Source organism: Neofelis nebulosa, chromosome 7 (assembly GCF_028018385.1).
Source record: "Neofelis nebulosa isolate mNeoNeb1 chromosome 7, mNeoNeb1.pri, whole genome shotgun sequence".
Taxonomy (NCBI): domain Eukaryota; kingdom Metazoa; phylum Chordata; class Mammalia; order Carnivora; family Felidae; genus Neofelis; species Neofelis nebulosa.
The window spans coordinates 140,376,136-140,391,965 of record NC_080788.1 but is presented as its reverse complement, the minus strand read 5'-3'; positions in this window follow the sequence as shown (position 1 = coordinate 140,391,965).

Genomic DNA, 15,830 nt, shown 5'->3' with positions numbered 1-15,830 from the left:
CTGCGCGGCTGTGCACGTGGGGCCATCCCACCCCGCCGGTCCGCTCCCCCTGCCCGCTCCCGAGGGCCATCTCCGCCGGGCACCCGCAGGTGCGGCCACCCGGCTGTGCGCCAGGCCAGGCGCCCTTTCTTCTTCCGTCACCCGGTTTGGAGGGAAACTTCTGCGAGGCCAAAAGTGTGGACTGATGGAGAGAAGCTGCCAGATGTGTGCTTTTGAGGCAAGCTAGATGCTAGATTGACACGATGCCAGGAACACAGCAGAAGGGGACGCGAACGGACATACGCTGCACGTGTGTTGGAGGAGGCTTCGAGAGGGTATTGTCCTATTTAATCCTTTTTACCAGCCGGAAGGGCAGGTCCGATTACATTACCCAGCACGTGAGAAACAGAACCTTGGACTGCGGTTGTGGCTAGTTAGTAACAGAATGGGGCTTCCTGCTCAGGACGGTCTGACCCCAGAGCTATGATAGCCCCACACTGCCCACTAAAACTAGATAAGTGGACGTCCTTCCTTCTCTATTTCTGCATAAATGCCTCCGGCTAATGCCGTGAGACAGAATGAATAACCAGCAAGTTGATGGATTACACTCCCTTCAAGCAAACGAGCCAATTGCTGTGTTGCCTCTGTGGATGTGGCTTGAGCGCACGCCATTCGTGACCGTCGGTGAAAGGAACTCGGGCTGCAATTCACCAGTATGTTTGAATGTCCCCAGGATTTGCGTTTCACACCCGAGAGCTGGGCTCAGCCAGGATTTTCACAGGTTAACACCTGCAATGGAGGCAGAAGGCATGATTTAACTCAGGCAGCATTTAGCTTTGGGAATTAAAATACGCGCCAAAGGATAATTTGCGAACTTGATCCTTCTTTCCCCCGACTGTCATTGGTCTTAGGTGGGCAGAGCAACAGGCCTCAGGTGTTTTAAAACTTTGTCAAGCAGCTTTAAGAGGATTTGAGACACATTGCACCCACTTGCAGTGGATGTTTTGAGAAATCTACCTCTTTAACCCGCACATTATACGTGTACCGTTGTACAAAGGTTTACTGAGCACCTACAATGCCCTAGGCGCAGTGCTCGTTCTCAGGATGGGGGGGTGGGGAGACGAGACAACACTGCTGTCTCTAAGAGGCCACGCTCTGCTGGGGCAGATGGACACAAAGCGACAGTCACAGGACAGTGATGGCTACATTATGAGAGGGGATTGCTGTTCCCCCCCTCAAGTTCCTACGAGGAAAATTCCATCCTGCGACCCAGGGAAAGCAGCATTAGAAAGGAATTTCAGCCCTCTCCACTCACTCCCCCCAAATAAGGAGTGACTTGTCAGATGGGTAGCCTGTGAGAGGGAACTAAGGCATGGCACGGAGGGCCTTCCTCTCCGATCTGCCTGCTCCTGCCTCCAAGAGGTAAGAAAGCTCGAGTCCCTACGGGTTCTGCCTTCCTGACTTGGGTCTGGAAGCACACGCCTCTCTGTGGAGGCTCACAGGCATGGGGCAGAGAATATCGTTGCATCTGGCTGCTTATGGCTCGACTTGGGGCGGGGGGAGGGGTGCTCTAAGGTTTAGATTAGGGGCCAGAGTCTCAAGGAAGTCCACAAGTCCACAGGTGAAGCCACACTCTCCGGTGAAGCTTTACCACTTGTAGAGGTGGCATTCTGATACTCGTCGGATTGTATGTCTACATTTCAATTTATTTCAGAGGAAAGGAGATGGGGGTTGTTCATTGGAGTCCTGAACTCCAATAGCTGTGACCAGAGGTAAGCAGGAGGAGATAAAGGAGAATAAAAATGAATGAATGAATGCATGAGCGAAGGAATGAATGAATGAATAAATGAGGAGCGATATCTACTCTAGCAGGGGGAGTGGACCGGTAGGTGAGGCTGGGCCCTCGAGTGAAGTTCCGAAGGAAGAGGGGATGTGCATTAAGCAGACAGGGATGGGAAGGGCATTCCTGGCAGAGAGAAAGGCGTAGGCAAAGGCCCGGAAGAATGAAAGAGGCTCGGTGCTTTTAGAAACTGCAAAAAGGTACCCTTGTCTTGTGACAGTCCGTGGACTACACCTTCCTTGGCCGTGGCCCTCTCTCTGCATCTATGTCTTTGTTCCTTCAGCTCCTGCCTGGCCCTCTCTCGGATGCCCTCCAGCCTCCTTCATGCTACCAAAAGCATTGTCACGATGGGCACCAATGAACATGTTAATAATTACAATGACCATTGCCCAGGGCCTCCTTACAGTAATATACACTCTCATCACTCTCATCTTTTTTAAAATTTATTTATTTTGAGAGTGGGGAGGGGCAGAGAGAGAGAGAGAATCCCAAGCAGGCTCCACCTTGTTAGTGCAGAGCCCCATGCGGGGCTTTGATCTCACAAACCAGGAGATCAGGACCCAAGCCAAAGTGGGACACTTAACCCACTGAGCCACCCAGGTGTCCCCCTCCCCGCCCCCCGCCATCATTTCTCATCTTCTTAAGGCACTTTCTCCTCTTGGACCTTACAACACACCTCTGCCGTAGTTTCTGTTTCCTTTTCTGAAAACTTTTTTTTTTTTTCCTGTGCTTTTGTTAGGACTTCTCTGGCTCCAACTTCTGAATCGTCAACGCCTTTTTCTCTCTGTCTCTGTCCAAATCCACACAGATTTCAGAGGGTGCAGATAATCCCTTGGGGGGGTCATCAGCACATAGTTGGCTTGTTAGAAATGAGGAGGGTCTACATATGAGAATGGAGGAACTAACTGAAGGAGCGAGTGTAGACTGAAAAAAGGAATCAGACCGTTCCGCTGGTAATGGTGGGATTGTTTATAGCGCGCTAACCTCCCGTGGGATGGCGGCCGAAAGGGGGTGGAAACCGAAGGGGATTCGATCCTTGAAAGAAGAGGAAGATCAATGTTCACCACCCCCACCCGGTGAAATCTTTGGCTCTTTAATGAACTGCGTCCCCATGAGCAAGACTCCAAGAAGCCCAAGGGAGGAATGTTTGGAAGGCTGAAAGAGCAGACAGAAATTTCAGCTGCTGCCCACCCCAAGGGAGGCTGAGTCAGGAGTTCGAGCCCTACCAAGTTGGAGGAGCTTGACGAACATATCAGGCTATCTCTGCCGAAACCCACCAAAGACCCTGACTTAGGAGGAAAGACTAGGTCCAAGGACCTGGGAGCTAAGAATCGGAGGCCCCACCATGTCAGTAGCTTGTGTAGGCAGGGCTGGGATTCAAACCCGAGGGCCCAGCCGTAACACTCAAGCCCTCAGCCTCAACCACATGCTCAACCCTCAACCCAAGCACCCCACATCCTTCCTCTAAAGCACTCATCACCAAATTCAACACCCGATGGCATTGCACACGGAGCTATGCATCTCTTGCACTAGACTGAAGGTCCATAAGGGCAGAGGGCTTGCACAATGACTGACAACAGTCCAATAAATATCTATTAAATGAATAAATGAGTAGTTGGGGATGGCCGACTCACCAAAGCTTGTGTGTGTGTAATGTCTTAATATATTTTTTATTAGTGAAGACATATGATTAAAAATGCCTTCCTGTCATACAATTTCACACACCACCTTATGATCCTGGAGTGAATTAAATCACCAATAATCACTCTGGTTGGTAGCCAGGTCTATTTGTACATATCTGTTGCTATTTTTAAGCATGGTCAGGAATTTCTAAGCTTCATATGAATGACTCAGTATTTTGATTAATCAGCTCAGTAGGGAAAATCTCCATGGGTAATGGGACTGCACATAAAGATTGGGCATGCTGAGACTGGGGGGAGACTGAGATTGGAGGGAGACTGAGATTGGGGGGAGGGGGGTGGGGGAAAGAGGAAGACAGAGATAAGAAATTTCTTTTGTAGTCAGAAAGGCAGTTTGAGCCAACGCTACAGAACTTACATAAAGTTCCTGTTTTATCATGAACAGATTGTCAGCTGTTTTAGTTTCCTGTGGCTGCCACAGTGACCACAAACTTGGTGACTTAAGAGACATTTATTCTCACACAGCCTTAATAGCCAGAAGTCCAAAGTCAAAGTGTCAGCAGGGTCATGCTCCCTCCAGAGGCTTCAGAGGAGAATCCTTCCGTGCCTCTCTCTATAAGCTCCTGGTGCCCCAGACATGTCTTGGCTTGTGGGCTGCATAACCCCAGTCTCTGCCTCTGTCTTCATGACCACCTTCTTTGTGTGTATAAAATCTCACTCTCCCTTCTGTTTTGAGGACACCAGTCATTGGATCTAGGGCCACCCTAAATCCAGGATGATCTCGAAATCTCTAACTTGATTACATTTGCAAAGACCCCATTTTCAAATAAGGTCATCCTCACAGGTACAGGGCTTGAGACGTGGACATATCTTTGGGGAGGATGCTACTGAACCCACCGTGACAGCTATGGCCAATGTAACTGCCATCGTGCCCTTTCAGGAACTCAAGAGAAGAGACTGTGCTGACAATTTCCCACTGACCCCAGGTGCTTGCTGCTGGGCATGTCTCCTGCTCCCACGTATCCTCCCCAGGTTGGAGCTGCTCTGGCCCAAGTTTCACCACTCTACAAGGTCCCTGCTCTCCAGAGAGGAACAGAGGCCAAAAAAAGGGTTAAATCAGCGGCTCAAGCTCACACACATGGAGGCGTCAAGGTTTGATCTTAGCTGCGTCTTCTCCAAAGCCAGCGATGTGGCCATCCCACACTCACACTACCAGAAACACTCCCATTATTAGAGAGTCGCCGTATTCTTTAAACACCTTTGTTAAAATGCGAACACTTCCTGAGACAGGTTACCCAAGCCTTCGTGGAAACCCAGGTTGTGGTGGACTGTATTAGACCACCCTCTTCTAGAACACAAGAGACCCCATGGGTACGCATGTGGGGAGAGAGGCAGTAAGGAGGAGGGTAAGTTCGCAAATTGAGAAACTGAGGCCCAGAGACGTCAGGTGACTTGCCCCAGAGTACACAGCAAAGAAGCAGCACAACCAGAAATCACAGCCGGGAATGCTGGTTCTGCACAAGGAGACTCGGAAGGCGTCAGCTACTTCGAAATATCCTTTGCTGCCTGTGCCAAAGGGTTGCTGTCGGCAGAATCGAATCGAAATAGCGAAGGCCTCGATGGACTCTGCCAAGAGGCTCCGTTGGGTGAACCCTTCCCAGGAGGCCCCCCTCCCTGCATAGTTCAGACAGGAGAAGTAATGAGCAGGGAGCTGAGGGTTAGAGACCCGAGTTCTGGTGGTAGGCCTGCTGCTAAAAACTCAAGTGACCTTGGGCAAGTCACTTCTTCCCCTCAAGCCCCAGTCTCCTCAACTCAAAGCAAAAAGATTGAATTGGATCAGCTCCTCGTTGCCTCTAGCGCCACGTACTTGTGCATCAGCTTCTAGAGCTTGTACAAGCCTCAGGGCTAACCGGACCCAATTGACACCCCCCAACGCGTGTCCGGTGTCTGCTTTCTCTGGCGTCCTTTCCCCCTCCCACTGAGAGCGGCCTCTCTCTGTTCCAAGGGGGAACCACCCTCTGAAACGTTTACTTCATAGTTGGGAGGGGCTGACCCCATTCCCACTTCTGCCCTGGAGTGGGCCTGTGACCCAGGTCTGGCCAGTCAGGGCAGTGAGCACCCTGAAAACGGTGACTAGTTCGGGGATAGACGCGTGGTTCCATCTGAGCCAGTGAGAACCAATCCTGGGGCTTTTATTGGAGATATTGGGAGAGGGGCACCTGGGTGGTTCGGTCAGTTAAGCGTCCAGCTTCGGCTCGGGTCAGGATCTCTCACAGTTCATCAGGCTCTCTGCTGTCAGCACGGAGCCCACTTTGGATCCTCTGTCTCCCTCTCTCTCTGCCCTTCCCTCCCCACACTCTCTGTCTCAAAAATAAATAAGCATTAAGAAAGAAAGAAAGAAAGAAAGAAAGAAAGAAAGAAAGAAAGAAAAAGAAAGACAGAGAGAGAAAGAAAGAAGAAAGAGAAAGAAAGAAAGAAGGAGAAAGAAGAAAGAGAAAGAAAGGAAGGAAGGAAGGAAGGAAGAAGAAGAAGAAAGGAAGGAAGGAAGGAAGGGAAAGAAATAAAAAAGAAAGAGAAGAAAGAAAGAAGAAAAAGAAAGAAAGAAAGAAGAAAGAGAAAGGAAGGAAGGAAGGAAGGAAGGAAGGAAGGAAGGAAGGAAGGAAGAAAGAGAAAGAAGAAAGAAAGAAAGAAGAAAGAAAGAAAGAAGAAAGAAAGAAGAAAGAGAAAGAAAGAAAGAAAGAAAGAAGAAAGACAAAGAAAGAAAGAAAGAAAGAAAGAAGACAGAGGAAGAAAGAAAGAAGAAAGAGAAAGAAAGAAAGAAGACAGAGGAAGAAAGAAAGAAGAAAGAGAAAGAAAGAAAGAAGACAGAGGAAGAAAAAAAGAAGAAAGAGAAAGAAAGAAAGAAAGAAAGAAAGAAAGAAAGAAAGAAAGAAAGAAAGAAAGAAAGAAAGAAAGAAAGAAAGATAGATATTGGGAGAGAGAAGTTCTCCCTCTGCTGGTGTTGCCTGCTGCGAGGATGTGACCCTGGGGTGACTGGGGAGGGCAGGGTGGGGGGACAGCACACAAGGTCAGTCTGAGGAGCTGAGCCAGGGAAAGCAAGTCCAGATAACCCTCGCACGCTTGCCTGAACCGGAAACACTTCCGAAGTTTGTAGTTAAAAGAATACCTACGCCCCACTGTTTGTCCTAAGCCACTTTAAGTCACCACTGCAACTACACTTCTTGTTACAAAAGCCTTCCTTTTAAGGACGAGGAAATGGAAACTGAGAGTGAAAAAGTGGCTTTTCCATGTGATCAGACAGGAGGAAGCACCTCAGAGCCCATCAAGCCCAATTCCCACTGTTTACAGACCAAGAAACTGGTATCCAGAATGAGACGTGTCTTATTATGTGTATACAACACACACACACACACACACACACACACACACACACACACACACGGCTGTGTGAGTCGTCTTATTACAATGCTGAGAAACTCTGTTTATCATCAAACATTTCATACATCCTATTACACGTGAGAGAATTATTATCTAGCCCGGTGCCATGAAATGCTTTTTCCCATAATGGAATTTCACTCTGGAAGTGTATTTTGGTATTAAAAGGCTCCACTTTATAATGTCGATGGTTCAATCTGTGATCTAAAAGGCACTTAAACGCTTTGAACAAGAGGCATAAAGAGCTTTTATTGCAAAAGCCTTGCTGGATCCACCAATTTTGCCATTGATCCTTTTGCCCCCAGAAGACTGCTCTGGAAGCAAATCCCATGGCGAGGCCGGACACCAGCTAGCGAGTGAGACCCTCTTGCCGTGTGCCCATTTGCGGACGCTGAAGGCATTCTGCACCACCTCCTCAGGCGAAAACATCTGGCCACGCAGAATGCCCATGGAGCTTAAGTCCCCATCCCCTTAACCCCCAGTGTGTCCGTTGGGTCACTTCCTCTACAAAATAAGCTTAGGAATACGAGCTCCCAGTGTTCTTGTGACGAGTTACTATAGGCGATCACATATAGGTGATCTGTGAATGCGGGGTCCCTGTCCCTGGTGGATGCAATTCTGCAATGACTGAGGAATTGGGGTCCTACTGAGAGCACTGGTGTAGTGGAAAGAACCCCCCACTCAGAGCCCAAAGCCTCCAGGCTTTACCCTGGAGAGGCCATTCACTTCTCTAAGCCTCTACTGCCTTTTTTGTTTTCATTGTTAGAACTAATAATTTATTTTTTGAGTTAATCGGGTTTTTTTTAAATTTTATTTAAATTCAAGTTAGGTAACATATCGTGTAATAGTGATTTCAGGAGTAGAATTCAGTGCGTCATCACTCACATACAACACCCAGTGCTCGTCCAGCAAGGGTCCTTCTTAGTGCCCATCCCCCATCTGGCCCACCCCCCCCCCGCCCCACCACCTCCAGCAACCCTCAGTTTGTTCTCTGTATTTAAGAGTCTCTTACGGTTTGTCTCCCTCTCTGTTTTTACCTTATTTCTCCTTCCCTTTCCCTACATTCATCTGTTTTGTTTCTTAAATTCCACATATGAGTGAAATCATATGATATTTGTCTTTCTCCGACTGACTTATTTCTCTAATCCTCCACTGCCTCGTTGTAAAGGGGCATTTGAATATGTCACAGTGTGGAGGTGCCTCAAAAAATTAAAAATAGATCTACCCTATGACCCAGGAATAGCACTGCTAGGAGTCTCCCCAAAGGATCGAGGAGTGCTGATGCAGAGGGCACTTGTACCCCAGTGTTTATAGCAGCACTTTCAACAATAGCCAAATGACGGAAAGAGCCTAAATGTCCATCAACTGACGAATGGATAAAGAAGATGTGGTTTATATATACAATGGAATACCGCTTGGCAATGAGCAAGCATGCAATCCCACCATTTGCAGCAACGTGGATGGAACTGGAGGGTATTATGCTGAGTGAAATAAGTCAGGCAGAGAAAGACAGATACCATATGTTTTCACTCAAATGTGGACCTTGAGAAACTTAACAGAAGGTCATGGGGGAGGGGAACGAGAAAAAAAGTTACAGAGAGGGAGGGAGGCAAACCATAAGAGACTCTTAAAAACTGAGAATAAACTGAGGGTGGATGGGGGGGTGGGAGGGAGGGGAAAGTGGGTGACAGGCATGGAGGAGAGCACTTGCTGGGAAGAGCACCGGCTGTTGTATGGAAACCAATTTGACAATAAATTATATTTAATACAAAAAAATGAATATGTCACAGAACTGTTATGACCACTCATGTTGTGCATGGACTCATATGGTTACTTCCAACCCCGATTTTGTGAGACCCGTCATCTCGGGCACCTACCACGGAAAAAAAGATTACGATCGGCACCTCTTGGTCATTGATCCACCCTTTTGCCAACAGCTGAGCACCAGGGACGTGTGTGGTTCACTCCCTGGCCATCAGCAGCTAAAGGCAGGAGTATCCCCTGAAAGGGGTTGAGGGCAGAGCAGCAACGGAACATTTCCCAGAGAATGCAGCACAGTCCAATGGCCCCACCAGACCTCCAGGGTGACGGAAACCTGGGAAACACGGCATTCTGTACTTCCTGTGAGGTTTGCACGCCCATCAGCATATTGAACTTCTAAGGTCAAAGGGGGGGGGGGATGCTTTTGTTTAACTTGGGGTTCCCCAAATTCCACCACAGAACATCTCTCACTGGTCCACAGCGTTCACAGAGGGCAGAGTATGCTTGGGGAGCCAGGCTCCGAGATTCCAGGAGCTGAAACGGAATTTTCCAGCTATTTCGTAGCTGTGATCTTCCCTCCAACACTTCATATGCTTTCATTCAGGTATTCCAGTGAGAAGCCATCCCTTGGGCCACGCCATCTGCCTATTCCCAGGGCATTCATTCGTGCGTGTGTCCCCTATTCTCGGGGTGTTGTGCTCTGCTTCCCAAGCCCTCCCCTAGGCATAGCCACCCCCCTCAAAAAATACAGCTCCTGGCTGCAAGGATCTCATTGTCTAAAATGGAAGACAGACACCTGAACAGTTAATTACATGCAAAGCGACAAGGCCCGTAAGATAAATGTGCACCTTGTGGGGTGGGAGGGGGTGGGGCGGGTGTCAGCAAAGGCTTGTTTGAAAGATGAGTTGCCGCCCGAGGAAACAGTCGAAGGAGGCAGGAATGCTGCAAAGGCAGCGCGTGCAAAGGCCCAGAAGGAAGATAAAGAGATTTCAGGAATTACAAGTAATAAAATTAGGATGGAGAATAGGGGGCGAGGGGAGAGGAGTAGAAAAGTAAGGAGGGGGCAGGCCAGGGAGAATTTACTGAGCTGTGCGGGCCACGGAGCCACGGAACCCTTCCGAGGAACCTAAGGGCGGCAGGTTCCTGAGCGTGTGTGCGCGTGCGCGCATGCGTGCGCATGCGCATGCGCCTACGTGAGGGCTGGGGGCAGGGGGATAACGTGGTTAGCTCTGCGGTTAGGAACCATAGTTCTGAGAGCCGGTGGAGAAGCGCTTGGAGAGACACCTGCAGCATTGGATGACGGCCGGCAGGCAGGGTGTGCTTTGAAGCTTAAAGAGGGGGGGCAATTCTCGATCAATCCTCTGACCCAGAGGTGGAGTGTATTCCCCCCTCCTCCTGAATCAGGACTGTCCGTAGCGACTTGCTGGCCAACAGAATGTGGAAGGGCCAGTGTGTGAATTCTAAGTCCAGGTCGTTAGAAGCCTTGGTGTTTCCACTCAGCCGTGTTGGAACACGCACACTGGCGAGAGACGGGCTGTCCAGTTCCCCCTGGGACCACCACGCCGTAAGGAGGCCCAAGGTAGCCACATGGAGAGCTGTGTATTGAGAGCACGATGCCCGGCCACCCCAGCTGTTCCAGTCGCCCCAGCCCAGTCATCAGACACGCGGGTACAGATGCCCCCTTGGATAATCCAGCCCAAGCAAACACAACGTGAAGAATCAAAGGAACCCAGCCAGCAGCCAGGACCAAGGCTGAGCACCGCAGCCCCAGTCCAGCGGCCCAGCAGCCTCCAGTTTCTCAAGCCGCCTGAGCTGTGGCCAAGCCTCTGGAGGAGCAGAGCTCGGCTGTCCTGCGGGCCTCTGTGCCCCAATTCCTAACACATTTGTGCATAGGATTAAATGGCTCTTGTCTTATGCCCCTACATTTTGGGGTGCTTTGAGCGCAGCCGCAGATAAACAGAACCCTGGACAAGCTCAAAGCATCAAATCTAGTACAAAATATCCTGGGGACAGACAGGAAGGAGCGTGTGCGTGCACGCACACACGCACGCCTACACTCTCACGCTTCTCAGACACACCCCTTTCATAATGCATTCCCACTCTGACCTCTACTCCAGCCTGAGTCACTTCGTGGCCACAATTCTGAAGGTGGAAGGACAGTGGCCCATTTGACAAAGAGCACGACGTAAATATGGCGGGCATTATTAGCAGGTGGGGTTTGTTGATAAGAATTGAGTGCAATTCCGGGAGCGAAGCAAGAACACCGTGTCAGTCGGCATTTCATTCCCACGGCAAGATCACCTCTGCAGCAATTCGTTATGTCGCTGGGTCGAATCCAAGACCTCAGTGCAAAGCCAGCAAAAACCTCCCTTCAAGGAAGGCATTTGGGGGAATTTCAAGCCATTCATCTCCTCCCAAGGCTCAAAGTCTGCCTAGCGTAGCCAAAGGCAAAACTCAGCTTCCCCTTTGCTTTCTGGGCTGGAAGCGCTGAGGGAGGCCTTGGGGAGGGGAGGCCGCTCTGCGGGAGGGAGACACATGGTCAGGGAGGACCCTGCAGAGAGCCTCCTCACCAGACCATTCCTAGGGAGGCCCTGGCCCCGCTCTGCCGTTAAGAGACCTGTGCTCTGATTCTGGTTCTGCATCCAGGAGTCTCTGTCATGTAACAGCTGTTTATCTGTTTTGGGGAGTATTGTGGGGACACAGTGAGGAGGCAAACTTGTAACCTGTCTGTTACGTCCCGGAGAAGGAGCCTTGAGACCAGCTTTCTAAAGGGTTGTTACGGGTTGAATGCATCTTCCCAAATTTTGTATATTAAAGTCCTAACTGCCAGTACCTAGAAAGGTGATCTTTTTCGGAAATAGGGTTGTTGTAGAGGTAATTGGTTATGTTAAGATCAGGTCACACTGGAGCAGGGTGGGCCCCTCATCCATTGTGACTGGCGTCCTTACAGAAGGGGGAAATGTGGACACACAGACACATACGGAGAGTGCCATGTAAAGAGTGGAGTTAAGCTGCCAGAAGCCAAGGAGCTACTAGAAGCCAGAAGAGAGGCGTGGAACACACCTTTCTGTAGTGCCTTCAGAGGGAACATGACCCTGAGGGCACCTTGACCTCGGATTCCCAGCCTCCAGAAGTGTGAAAACAAGTTTCTGTTGTTGTATGCCGCTCAGTGCATGGTACTTGGTTATGGCAGCCATAGGAAACGAATACGAGGGATCATTTGTTTAACAAAGTTGCGTTCATCCAGCTTTTTCTATGGCCTCATAGACAGAGATGGCCAAGACACGACTCTTCCCTGCGCTCAAGGGCCTTCCGAAGAGAAAAACTCACCCCAGAGCCATGTGCTAAGTTCAAAACAATGGCGGTGCAAAAGTGCAGAGGAGATGTACCTACCCCGGCCCAGAGAGTTGGGGAAGGCTCTGAGAGGAAGGGACATCTAAGATTTCAGGCTGGGGGAACAGGTGCCCTTTTGATGAGTGCCACTGTCATGGTTCACCTGGAGGATTCTGGCCCTTCTCTCAGGCTTTTCTATCTAAAGATAAAACCCCCAATGGCCAGGTGTGGCCAAGACAAGCATCCTTTCTCCACGTAGGGGTTCTTGTTAGCAGAGAGGCAGCTGGAGGCATGGGGAAGGGCAGTGAGTGACTTCACAATTCCCTATGAACTCCATGGGACAGGGAAGATTTGTATTGCATGGACTCTAAACCCGACAGGATCCAGACCAGAGCCCAGCTCCTGGTAGGTTCTCTGAAGGTGTTCATTGAACTGAAATGAGAGCAGAACTGAACTCCAGCCCAACCTATTCCTGGGGTCATCAGGCTTCAAGGGGCCTTGGAGTGTTTGCACAGCTCTTGTAGACCACTGTGACCACCTGCTCCTTCCATCTGGCAATGGACCTACTCAACGAGTTTATCCATCTGTGACCGATGCAATGGGTCAGAGGTGGGGGGGGGGCATCATACGGAATGGCAGCCATTTGGGCATCTGACCCACCCAATAAGCACCTTTTCCAAGGATTTTGAATTGAAGAGATGGGAAAAAGAGACAACGAAAGAGACAGATGGACACCAAGAGAGCCTGAGACAGAAATGAAGACCTAGAGAAAGAGAGAGAGAGATGGAAAGAGAATGTGAATGGTCTTTGTCCCTGGTTCTAGCCCCTTCCTGAGGCTGTCAAAGCTTGCCTGCTAGAGACAAGAGCTAAGGGGTCCTTTTCTCCCTGCCTCCAATCCCATCGGCCCTTCTGAGGAAGAATACCGAGGACGCCTACTGCCAGGTGCCTCGGTGGGTTATGGAATGGAAAACAAGAGAAATCTTGGCAAACTTTAAAGAAAATACAGTTAATTGCCACTGACATTCTCCCTTTGGTTACACAAGCAAGCCCTGACTTTAATCACACGCATTATTGTAATCAGCCTGCCAATCACATTTTGAAATATTTCATTTTTGACATAATTACAGTAGAATACCCACAACCCATCAATAACATGGATAAGGCAAGATTGATATTGTGTTTCCAAATGGGGCCTGACAAAGCCGTCACGGCTTTTGTTCGGGGGAAGAAAGGTAGGGCGGATAGCATCTCCCTCTCACGTTATGACTGGGTTTAGCGAGACTGTCTCACACATCACTCACGCGAGGCTGGAAAACCCCACTCGTCGCAACTGTAATTGGGAATTTTCAATTATTCAAGCCTTGTCCGTATTATTCTTATTGAGTAACAAATTCAAAATGAATGCTCTAACCTGGGGCCTTTGTGTGTAGACATTATTGTGAAATGGAGGCCTATTATGAATCGCTCTTTTATGTTAATCTGACTCATTTTCCTTATTAGTCCCTTGCTGTATATCAGTTTGTGCGTGTATAACACAAAAGTACAACACGTGTCTGAGAAAACTGTGACATTTCAACTTCTGACTTTTCCAGGTGAGCTGGCTGTGACCGCCCTCTCCCTCACCCACACTTAGCGGTTCACGTCAAGACAGGGCTTTGTCTTTGTCCCCAACAGTGAGTATTAGAAGCTCCAGAAATCCTCAAACAATTGTTCCAAGAGTGATTTTGTTTTTCCACGTAGAGTTCTGTTCTTGCAGAAGAACCCCCTTTATCCAGCTACTTGAAGAGCTGAGGTTAACAAGGAAAGGAGGAAGCTCAGATCTGAAGAGAATGTGTCCTTACTCAAACCTTTTCTCTAGAAGCATCTTTATCAAAAACATAACATTCGGTGTGTTAGATCAACAGAAGGGGACAAAAAGTCGCTCCAAAGTAAATCCCTGGGGGTCCAGAACAGAGGCTCAAATGGGTCAGCAGTGTGACTGAGGCGACAGCTTTGCACAGCATTGAATGCCCACCCTGAAAAGCCCCCTGTCAGCAAGGTCAGGGCAGCCCAGACCTCCCTGGTGATGACACCTTAATCTCGGACTCCTGCCCTGCAGAGCTGGGAAGCCATCATTTCTGTGGCTTAAGCCGCCAGCGTGGGGTACTTTGTTATGGTAGCCATACCAGATGGATACACCCAGGAAGGCCAGTCACTGAATTGACCAGGAACTTCCTTGCCCACTGCCCCTCCATTCCTGGTTGGTCAAGGCCGACCTGCTTTGAAGTTGGAGGATGTTGTCTTGTACCATTCAATGCAGGCACCTAAGGGTGCCTTCTGCGGCCTCCCTCCCTGAGCTCTGATCATTTTAATAGCAACCTGGGGTCTAGCATGGTGTCTCAATGTAATGTGACCTGGGAAAAAGGAGGGTGGGAAGGAGGGATGGGAAGGAGAAGGAAGGAAGGAAGGGAAGAAAGGAAGGAATAAGGAAGGAAGGAAGAAGTTAGCTTTGTAGGTCAGATGTCACACATGGTGTGGCTGGGGTCTCTGCTCAGGGTCTCATGTGTCTGAAATGAAGGTGTTGGCCTGCTGGCTTCTCTGGAGCTCAGGTCCTCTTCCAAGCTGTTCCCGTTATTGGCAGAATTCAGTTCCTTGTGATCATAAGTCCAAGGCCCCCTTTCCTTATTGTCTATGGACTGGGGGTAACACCAACTCATTTCTGCTGCTCCTGGTCCTTGCCTGGAGTTAGACCCCACCCTGATAACCTCCCTTTGTCATATAAGATAACATAGTCACGGGAGTGATAGCTTACCATATTGGGTTTAATCCACATTCCAGAGGGAGCATGCAGGGCATGGGTCTTCAGTTGTCGTAATTAGACTTCTACCTTGTAGAACATCCACATGTGTATAAGTGCCCAGAAGAGACTCTGCAGGGATACACCTCAAATCCATAGCAGTTCTTATCTTATGCAGGGGAATATCCATTCTAGTTGATGCTAGGACTATATGCTTAAATATACGTGCTGATAATTAAAGGGTAACAGCTAATGAATATGAATGAGACATGTAACTTCCAAATCCTTAGAAAAGAGAAAGCAATGGAACAAAGAAAACTCAATTTTTGTTTTCAGTAAAAGTCTGAAAAGAGGGGGAGGGGAGCATGGTAATTCGAAAACATAAAATCCTATCAGTGGAAAAAAATGTAAATGCATTAAATTCTTACATTAAAAGTCAGAAGCTCAGGGTGAGTTCCTTTTTTCAAGGTTTTTTTTTTTCTTTATATTTGAGAGAGAGAGAGAGAGCACGAGCAGGGGAGGGGTGGAGACATGGAGAGAGAATCTGAAGCAAGCTCCAGGCTCCAAGCTGTTAGCACAGAGCCCGATGCAGGGTTCGAACTCATGAGCAGTGAGATCATGACCTGAGCTAAACTCGGATGCCCAACCGACTGAGCCACCCAGGCACACCATCAGAGTGAGTTGCTTTGATGCAAATACCTTTAATTAATAGGAGGCACAACTGGGGCACCTGAGTGGCTCAGTCGGTTGAGCATCCGACTTCAGCTCAGGTCATGACCTTGCAGTCTGTGAGTTCGAGCCCCATGTCAGGCTCTGTGCTGACAGCTCAGAGCCTGGAGCCTGTTTCGGATTCTGTGTCTCCCTCTCTCTCTGCCTCTCCCCTGCTCATGTTCTGTCTCTCTCTCTGTCAAAAATAAATAAACATTAAAAAAAATTAAGATTATCTCTTTAAAAAAATAGAAGGCACAACTAAAAAATGACACACAAAGACATAAAATAAAGACATGAGCTAAGTAGCAAGTCAAAAAAAGAAGGCCATTTGGTAACATTAATGTAAGACTGCACT